This window comes from Carassius carassius, chromosome 17 (genome assembly GCF_963082965.1).
Source record: "Carassius carassius chromosome 17, fCarCar2.1, whole genome shotgun sequence".
Lineage (NCBI taxonomy): Eukaryota > Metazoa > Chordata > Actinopteri > Cypriniformes > Cyprinidae > Carassius > Carassius carassius.
Genome location: NC_081771.1, coordinates 8,235,768 through 8,244,912, shown reverse-complemented (window position 1 = coordinate 8,244,912; position 9,145 = coordinate 8,235,768).

The window sequence follows — 9,145 nt, the reverse complement described above, 5'->3', positions numbered from 1 at the left end:
TGGGTTTTGTACTCACTGCACGTGCAGCTCGAGCACTTGGAGGCAGCAGGACCAAGTGTGGAAACCGTGCGGGGGGCCTCATTATCTCCGGCCAAAGCTGCTTCTTGCACATAGAGCAGGAGCTGCATGGGGTCTCTGACCAGCCTTGAGTTGGGCCTCAGAAAATACACAAAACAATCAGATTGCAGGGCTGAACTGAAGATAAAAAGAATGCAATTATTTTAGCACTTTAAATAAAGCTGTAATTCATTGTGTTTAGGATTCAAATTTCATTTCTACATAGCTTATGGTTTTTTTTGGGATGTGTGTGGTTTGTGTGTTTGTGTTTTTGTCCACTATGGCACTTTTTTATTTTACATTCTCAGAGACTATGGGGATGTGTAAATTATTCTGTTTATTAATTGTAATTTTTATATCTAAATAGGCTATTATGGGCACCGTTTCCTTCTTTCCCCAAATTTTTAGCTCAAAACATGGAATGAAACTCAAAATATTTGTGTAAAAAAAAAATTTGTGCATTTAATAAGTAACCAACTGTGCAAATGTTTACATTCACTTGTGATTTCCAGTGGACTGCAAGTTTATATAGCTGAAAATGATCCGACCACAATGTGTAATTATAATCATATCAGCCCAGTCTAACTACATTAACCACAGGACTCTTAATGTTAAAACTGCTTCTTGCAAAAGTTTCCATCGGAAGAAAGTGTCAAATTACCAAAAACAAACTCTAGTCTAAGTACGCACATTTCATAATACATAGCTTACCTCATCCGCCATGATGACATTGATGCAAATCTCATTTGACCTAGAATGTACTAACAGTAAAAATATTTTACTCAAAAAATAAGTACAAATTAGTTCATCAGTTCATCTTTGAACTGATTTTTAAACAACAGTATGCTTTTATGATTTCTTTTCCCACAAAATGTGTTGATCCATCAGTGTTTAATTACAATTAATTGATTTTTTTCTGCAATCATACACTATGGAATTAGTGACTAGCTGATTTCTCTTTAGCCCTGGCTATAGCATAGCTATAGCTATAGCATGTTATACTCTTTGCATAATCTGATGTAAGGAGAGTTTCAGGGAGGTTTCATATTCACCAGTTTATCTTTCTATGCGAATCAGTAATATTGTATAAAAAAAGTATCAGTAGTACATCTCACCATGGCTTATCGTTTGGTTTCAGTGCTCACATCTGCAAACTTTCACTCTTTTTCTGACATTCGATTTCCCCAAATTAATTTGCTTGCAGAGTTGGAAAGGCTTCAAAAACTGTGGACTGTGATTAAGAAATGAAGCAAGTCGTTGGCCAACTGGCAAGCAACGTTCTGCTCTGCTACATAACTTATAGCTTATTTCTTTTGAACATATTTATTGTCTTTTTCCAGTTGTCATCAGCAGTTTTATTGCAGCCATCATGAGGACTTGTAATAGTTTCTGACTCCCTCATAAATCAGAATATTTGCAGTTATTGCCCCAGCTTTGTTCTTGCGGTCCATTTTCCACAACTGTCAGCTTCATTTAGGCGTAAATATGGCAGTTTGCATTTGCAGTGTAATGTTCAGTAGGATTGCTTATTTGGAAAATGCTGATACATTTTTGCCTCAGATGTATGTACGTCTCATTTCTGAGTTTATTAATGAAAGTCTTTGAGTCCATACGTCACTGTCAGAAAAGGTGTGAACGATAGGCTGTGATGGTTCAGTAATTTGTTTGTTAAACGATGCAGTGACGAGCAAATCATTTTTACTGTTGACACGTCTGTCCTTTTCCCAACCACGTGCTGCCTTTATTTCCACATTTATTCTCAGGTTCTTTGTCATAAAGACAGCCAGTGTCAGAATTCACATTTGTCTCATCAGGCAAGTACAGTGTCTTACCACAGTTCAAGACTGATAAATGCTAACAAACCTAAGTAACTTTCTTTGTGCGTCCTGGTTGTTAACATCTACCTTTCAGCAAGTGAAGCATGTCTTTAACCTTGTTTAGCCTTTAGGAATCAAGTGTAATCTTCTCTGACAGGAGATTAATGGCACCATCTCTCTAGTTTTTACTAGCTCCATCAGGGAGGAGCGCGAGGCAAAAATGAAGGGGAGGAAAGGAGAGAATGAAGGTCTGTAGTCTGTCATCATGCCATACTGGGATGAGTTTGGGTGAAAGGGCTCTGCAAAAACATTATGAGAGATGTATGGATTTTGCACTCGTTTGTTCTCCCTGCTCTATCTGTTTGCTTACAGTAATCTGTCATTCTGTCATTTACTGGGGTTAGAGTTGTTTGTCCCACTGGCCTACAGATATATATATATATATAGGGGATATTAGAGCTTGTTCACTCTTTTAGACATTTTATCCAGTTGCCCCATTTTTCTCACTTTCTCTCCCATTAATGCTCTCGTTCTAATTGTTTATTTATTTAAATAAATTGGTCTTGTTCATTCCCCAAACCATCAGGTCAAACATGAAGCAAAACTCTATATTTAATAGACAAATGTTTCCAGTCTCTTGTGGTTTAAGAGCAACCACAAGTTTCATTTGCTCAAAAAAATCCTACCAGCTAATAAAAACTTTTAAACCAGTCTAAGTTGGCCAGGCAGTCTTTTGGCTGGCTTTAGACACCTTTGGGGTGTTTTAGAGAGGTGAGACTATATTAAAACAACTAAGAACAGCAAGCCAGCTTAGACTGGTTTAAGAAGATGCTTTTTTTTCAGCAGGGAAAGAATGCAGTCCTAATTGACCTTGTTGCAAATGAGACTGCTTGTAAAGTTTTCTGTGTTTTTTGTTCTTCTTTTTATTTTGCATGCTTCTTGGTTTTCGAGGATGAGGGCAAGTCCATGTTGGCATTGACCTAATTCAACTATATTCTAACAATCACATAATAAAAAGTAAAAAAAAACAATCAGAGCAATTGTGTAGCACAACCTTGGCAACAGCAACTTGTGCAAGCAACACTCATACTTGTTCAGGAAATGTAAAAACATCTAGTAAGCTGTTAGATGGAAGCCACCCCATGTACATTAGTTCATATGTATAGGTTTGTATATATTCTGGACTCTGTGGGAGGAAAGAGGTGGTAATGCCCTGGAGGTTAAGCCCAGATGGTAGCATTTCTTCCACAGGCCCAAACAGCTGCTCAATCGTTTTGCAATTCTGCGGTGTGACGACTGACTAATGGCAAAGCCCCATCAGTGTGTGTACACACGTGAGAGTGCGTATGTGAGACTGAATGATGGCTGGGACCTGGGGGGGGGGGGGTACTGCTGCATTTAAGGTAATACCTAACCACGCCGGGCCCCTAAATGTGCAGCGAATCAAGGTAGTGTTGAAAAGGGCTTACAACACTCACCCGCTAAACTAAAGCAACCTCCCGTAATTAGCTTCAGACCATTGCCTAAACTTTACATATCAGAAATCAGACAGCAGCATGCTTGAACATAGAAAGGAAAGGACGTGATGTGTGGCCAAGTATGGTGACTAGAATTTGTGCCCTGCATTTCATCCATCTATGTGGGCAGTGGGCAGCCAATGCTGCAGCACACGGGGAACAGTTGGGGGTTTGGCGCCTTGCTCAACGGTCTCACCTCAGTCGTGGTATTGATTAAAAGTCCAACTCTCTAACCATTATGCCACGACTGCCTAAACATTTAGTACTTTGTGATCAGCTTTAAAGGAACCGGCTGCATTGCCTTGACCCTCCCAAATTATTTTTATTTTTTTTTATAAACACTGTCAGAAGTGCTGTTGATTGAACTTGCTGAGCCCAGAATATTGTATTATTGCTTTGTATGTTAGTGTGCTGTGTGAGATCGGAAATGGAATCTATTGCACTGGTGAAAGTGGTTTCATCAAGTTTAGTTTTAGTTTTCCTAAGACTTTCAATTTTTCAACATTAAACAAAAATATGTAGGGGTTTGATAATTATATTTTTCTGTGTGTGTTCATTTTTTCATTTTTCTTGGCAGAGGAGAAAGAGAACCATTTTAGCTTCAATTTTATGATCATACTGTTTTATTACTTCACCGCAATGAATATTTTTCTGCTGGTGTGAACATGATATAGTTATTCTAACCTTTTATACAGAACGGCCTCAAGCTGGAACATTCTCTTCCTTTCTCTCAATCCTCATACCACTTTGTGTTGAGAAAACCTTCCTTTTTCTAGCAATGAATAGCAAATAATAAACATTAATGGGTTTGCCCTCAAAACATTTCTTTGGCATGAAGACAAGTCTTTCCTGATTTGAGAGACAATAGTTTTGTTTTATTGTAATATTATTACTATTTTTTGGGACTTTTCTAATTTAGATTTAAGGTAAATTATAAACATATAGACTCAAAGTGCATTAAACCCATGCATATTATTACATAATATACAAAGCTTGTGGTAACACAATTACTGCACTGACGTTTTCTGTATTTTTAAGTATGTATGTTTGTTCTCAGAACAGTACTTCCTGCAAAAAATAAAAATTATAGAATTAGAAGGCTGTAGTTTTAGTTTTAGAGCCAGTAATATGCTAAACAAAATATTCATATATGAACAAAACTGCACAAGTTTTTCCAGTGTTCCAATGGATTTGTTCCCTAAGCTGTATTCTTCCTAGATGTTAAAAGTTCATAAAATGTCGCTCCAACCTCCCAGACTTTTATGTTTTAGTTTCAAGTTTGTACAAATACATTAGTATTTTTTAAATGTCTTTGAAGGTGCAATGAATTACAGTCCTGAACGAAAGATGGCATTATTCTTTTGGATTAAAGGTCAAAGTTCAACTTTCTTTATGTGCATTGACATTGTAAGACTTCAGTACAGCCTTCCAGTCGCTTAAATTTAGTTTTGTGATGGGAAAAGAGTATTAGCTGATATGAATGTATTAAATATCTTGGAAGGTTCATTGAAATAAAGTAGGGTTCAGGTTTGGTGTATCACAGTGTTTTAAATTCTGTAAAGCAAACAAAATTAAAGGTTGACATGCTATGCAAGATGATGCATAAATAAATTAACAAAAAGCCAATTGTGACATACTGCTGTGAGATCTACAGTTAAAGCTGTTTACTTTCTTAAAGTACATGCAGGTTCTCATCTCATATTTCTTCCTTTCTTAATTGTTGTCATAGTGAGAAGCCGTTAAGAGCCTATTATAGCATCTCAGCTTCTCTCCTAAGGTTGAAAGGCCATCATGCAATTTTAGCATAAGAATGCAGACCCTTATGCATGTCATTAGAGTGGTGTACAGTAACCATTACCCACCATTTTGGATGACAGCAGTGAAAGACCCCTATAGAGAGGATTCAAAGGACCACCATGTTTACCATCATTAGGCTTTGTAACTGCACTTGCTTATGTATTTATAAAATACTGAACAGCCTGAGGGCTAAACATGTGAACTATTCTAGAATGGAGTTCCCCATGTAGGAGATCTAGACACACAAGGACATTTTGATTATGAGCTTTTCTTGGCAGGAGATATTCTGTTATTTTGGTCATCTTATATCTTAATAGTGCTCAGTTCCTTTCCTTTACAGCGCTTGAGTTCCCCCTTATCCCTGCAGGATCTGTTTGTACTTTTTCTTAATGGACTTTGCTCTCAAATGCATTTAACATGCAGGCAGTCGATTGTTTATGTAAAGTTTGGTGTCAGGTTGCTCTCTTTAGACATACTGTGGGTCCACCTTGGCCAAGGGAAAGAATACGCTCAACATCCTCCCCAGTTAGACAAAAAACATGGTATAACACTGAGACAGTTTGCTAATTTTGGGGGGAGGATTTCTTTGCTCCCATTGAAAGAAATGCAATGGTTGCCACTCATGCATTAGGTCAATGTCCCAGAGTTCAAAGGAGGTCAGTAGGTTCTCTTGGCCACGAGAGAAGACTGAAGACACTGTGACATGTCTTTTTTTGGAATGTGCTTTTTTTATATCTAACATGTGTAATTATTTATTTTCTGGGATGGAACAGATAGCTGGTTTCTTTATAGTCTAAAAAATACATTAGATTTTTCTTCAACACTTACTGTATAGACCATCTATTTTAATAAAAATAAGCCTTTTTTATTATTGTCATCATATGCCATATCTTTCATGTCATCCATCTACAATTTACTGCTGTCAGCCTTTACTATGCCAAAAAAAAAAAAACCTGTCTTGTTGTTTAGAAAATCACACTATTAATCATTGTAAATGGGGCATGATAACAGCAATTAAAGCCACGCGAGACAATGCCCTTGCTAAGATTTTCTTTAAGCTTGGTAGATACTTTTTGTAATATGTGCCAACTTTACAAAGCCTTACTGAAAGGACATATTGTAAACCACAAGATAGACGTGAGACCATAAGACTTTTGTTTGGAGGGAATTATTTCACCTAAAAGGAATTGTGCATGATGACTGTCAGAATAACAGCCTCTGGGCTTTGAGAAAGAAGAGAGAATAGGCCTCTTTACAACTGGAAACTGATGTTGCTTTTCTTTTGTACACAAAAAAAGCTCTTTTGCAAAGAATGAAAGGAATGGTGTATTGTTTTCTGTTTATTTCCGGTGTACTGTTGCTGTAGTAACGTAGCTGCAATAGTAAGTCAAAGAAAAAAAAATAGCTGCAAAAAAAAATTTCTCCCTTCAATCTTGATAGATAGATAGATAGATAGATAGATAGATAGATAGATAGATAGATGGATGGATGGATGGATGGATGGATGGATGGATGGATGGATGGATGGATGGATGGATGGATGGATGGATGGATGGATGGATGGATGGATGGATAGATGGATGGATAGATAGATAGATAGAATAGTACAAGCTTCCTGCAGTAATGTTCATAATTCATTCAAGAGTCTCACTCTATAACTGCCATCTCATCTCTTTAGAAGCAAGTCTTAATTATTAGTCATTTATTAAAGAGTCGTAGAATTGATGTTGGATTAAATTTGTTTGTTCTCAGTTTAAAAGTGTTAATGTCACTCATGGATGTAAACAGAAGCATTTGTTGAGCTTGTGCATAAAAAAAATAAATAATTTGTCTCTTTCCTTATTATTTTTTCTTGAGACAGTGAAGCACTTGAGGCCATGAGATGGCTAACATTAACAGTAACTTGTTACTCAAATGCAGTTATTATGTATTTTGATCAACCAACTAATATATGGCATTTTTAACCAGGTCAACTTAGCCGATGACCTGAAGTTACCTCCCCCTTGTGTCAGTTCCAAAATCTGCCTACACACTTGTGAATAGATAACAATTTTAATTTTCAAATATGCTCTTTAGTGAATTTTGAGAAAATCTCGATCGCGATTTTGTGCACATATCATTAGCTATCATTAAATTATTATTTATAGTTCAGCAGTATTTCTATTAGTCACTCTACAACTTTTCACTTGCTGGTGAAAAGCATATGCTTCAGGTGGGCTTCTCTCTTAAAGGCAACCCAGCATTCAGAACATCATAAAGATGCTTTCTCAGTTTTTGAATGCCACTGAATGGAGTGGTTTGTCTGATTGAATCGGATGTGGTGCTGGACACACCTGGACCTTTGCAAATAATGCCCAGGACCATAAATCAGATGAGGTCAAACGCTCTCTGTTCATGTTTGTGTATGTGTTCTGGACTGTGGGAATGGGAGTGTGTGTGTCATGAGCGTGATGGATCAGGGAAGGGAGGTGTCTTTGGGGTTGAAAGAGGGTAATGACCCCACTTTTCCTGCTCGGGCTCTGACCTCCCAGCGAGTGCTGGAAACCTGAACTGGGCATTGTCGTCAAACAGTGAGAGTAAGTGGCCTCTGGAGGCCGCCCTGACTGACGGCCACATGTTTGACTTTCACACTGGAGATCTGTTCTCAGTGTCAAGTATGGTGTCGGTGGTCCGACATGTAATTTATGCTGTGGTATTAAAAGTGGCTTAAGGGTTAAACTTCACACCATATTGCATGTCAGCATCACAAACTACTTGCATTGACCTTTTGATCAAGTCAGTCTCATGCGCTGTCCTGACTAACATGTATGTGTCACTTTCAGTTGATTCACATGCAGGATTTATTGCACTGATAGGTATAATGTGAATATGTTTCATATCAAAGGTGTGTAAAAGGAATTATACAGCTATTAGTTAAGCACTTTACCTCCATACGCCAGTAGGGGGCAATGATTGACTTTATGAGGCATTATTGAACCATTTAGTCAGCTGATTGATTCTTTTGAATCATTCACTCCAAATAGTTCAAAATCAGATTAATTCAGGAATGAAACAACAATTGATTGTCTTATAAGTGAATCATTTAATCATTCACTCAACCAATTTGTTTAGAAGCAATGATTTATTCATTAATGAAATAAGAGATTGAATGAGTCATTGAACCATTCACACAAAAGATTGTTTCAGAAACACCGATTCATTCAGGAACAAAACACTAGTCTGTTGACTAACTTTGTTTGTCGATGGAACTAAAATAGACAAAGATATTGTTAATAATATGTCCAAAATGTAACTTATTCATTATTAACTTTATGTTTATTGAACTGTTTTATAGAAGCAATATGTGTGGCGGAGCTAAAACAAACAAAACCAGCTAGCCATATTGCGTATAAAATATCAGTTACTATTAACGTCTTGTTTATGTAACTGTTTTAATTGCAGGATAAAGAAATAACTGCTCGCCTAGTATCCCATACTTCTCACTACTATATATTGACTTTTTCTTGACATTTGGGAATTGGCTGCTAGTGCTATGACAACGAAAACCAAATAAACTGTCCGCTATTTGCAGAAAACAGAAGCTCAGCATATGATTATGATGGGGATGGAAGTAACCCGTATCAGGTTTGCTGTGGATTGTTAGCGGATCGGATAAACCTTCCCTAATGTCGACCCACTTGTGTTCATGGATAATTATCTGCAGTTCTCTGAGCTTGATGGATTGATTTGGTTGTTCGGATTGTGTTACACAACCGTTTCTCACCTACTGTTTTTCAGAGCACAGGTTGCGAGACTGTCCAGCTGCCCCACTATAAATCTCCTACAGAAATCTGATCTGGCATTAGCAAGGGCAGCACAAAACTGTAGGCCTGTGCATAGGCATCTTTATAATTTCTAGACATCTAGACATCTTCATCATGTAATTCATATTTTTCATACTATTTTAGTATAGAATAT